Below are 1,440 nucleotides of genomic sequence, written 5' to 3'. Positions count from 1 at the left end.
CAACACATCAATAAAAGAAAGAACAAGAACCATATGATACTCTCAATAGATGCTGAAAAAGCATTTGACAAAGTACAGCATCCCTTCCTGATCAAAACTCATCAAAGTTTAGGGATAGAGGGCACATACCTCAATATCATCAAAGCCATCTATGAAAAAGCCACCGCAAATATCATTCTCAATGGAGAAAAACTGAAAGCTTTTCCGCTAAGGTCAGGAACACGGCAGGGATGTCCATTATCACCACTGCTATTCAACATAGTACTAGAGGTCCTAGCCTCAGCAATCAGACAACAAAAGGAAATTAAAGGCATCCAAATTGGCAAAGAAGAAGTCAAATTATCACTCTTCGCAGATGATATGATACTATATGTGGAAAACCCAAAAGACTCCACTCCAAAACTGCTAGAACTTATACAGGAATTCAGTAAAGTGTCAGGATATAAAATCAATGCACAGAAATCAGTTGCATTTCTCTACACCAACAGCAAGACAGAAGAAAGAGATATTAAGGAGTCAATCCCATTTACAATTGCATCCAAAACCATAAGATACCTAGGAATAAATCTAACCAAAGAGACACAGAATCTATACTCAGAAAACTATAAAGTACTCATGAAAGAAATTGAGGAAGACACAAAGAAATGGAAAAATGTTCCATGCTCCTGGATTGGAAGAATAAATATTGTGAAAATGTCTATGCTACCTAAAGCAATCTACACATTTAATGCAATTCCTATCAAAGTACCATCCATCTTTTTCAAAGAAATGGAACAAATAATGCTAAAATTTATATGGAACCAGAAAAGATCTCGAATAGCCAAAGGGATATTGAAAAAGAAAGCCAACGTTGGTGGCATCACAATTCCGGACTTCAAGCTCTATTACAAAGCTGTCATCATCAAGACAGCATGGTACTGGCACAAAAACAGACACATAGATCAATGGAACAGAATAGAGAGCCCAGAAATAGACCCTCAAATCTATGGTCAACTAATTTTCGACAAAGCAGGAAAGAATGTCCAATGGAAAAAAGACAGCCTCTTCAATAAATGGTGCTGGGAAAATTGGACAGCCACATGTAGAAAAATGAAATTGGACCATTTCCTTACACCACACACAAAAATAGACTCAAAATGGATGAAGGACCTCAATGTGCGAAAGGAATCCATCAAAATCCTTGAGGAGAACACGGGCAGCAACCTCTTCGACCTCTGCCACAGCAACATCTTCCTAGGAACAACGCAAAAGGCAAGGGAAGCAAGGGAAAAAATGAACTATTGGGATTTCATCAAGATCAAAAGCTTTTGCACAGCAAAGGAAACAGTTAACAAAATCAAAAGACAACTGACAGAATGGGAGAAGATATTTGCAAACGACATATCAGATAAAGGACTAGTGTCCAGAATCTATAAAGAACTTAGCAAACTCAACACCCAA

The sequence above is a fragment of the Mustela putorius genome, unplaced genomic scaffold, assembly GCF_011764305.1.
Source record: "Mustela putorius furo isolate JIRA1106 unplaced genomic scaffold, ASM1176430v1.1 tig00004156_pilon_pilon_pilon, whole genome shotgun sequence".
Lineage (NCBI taxonomy): Eukaryota > Metazoa > Chordata > Mammalia > Carnivora > Mustelidae > Mustela > Mustela putorius.
This window is presented reverse-complemented; position numbering follows the sequence as displayed.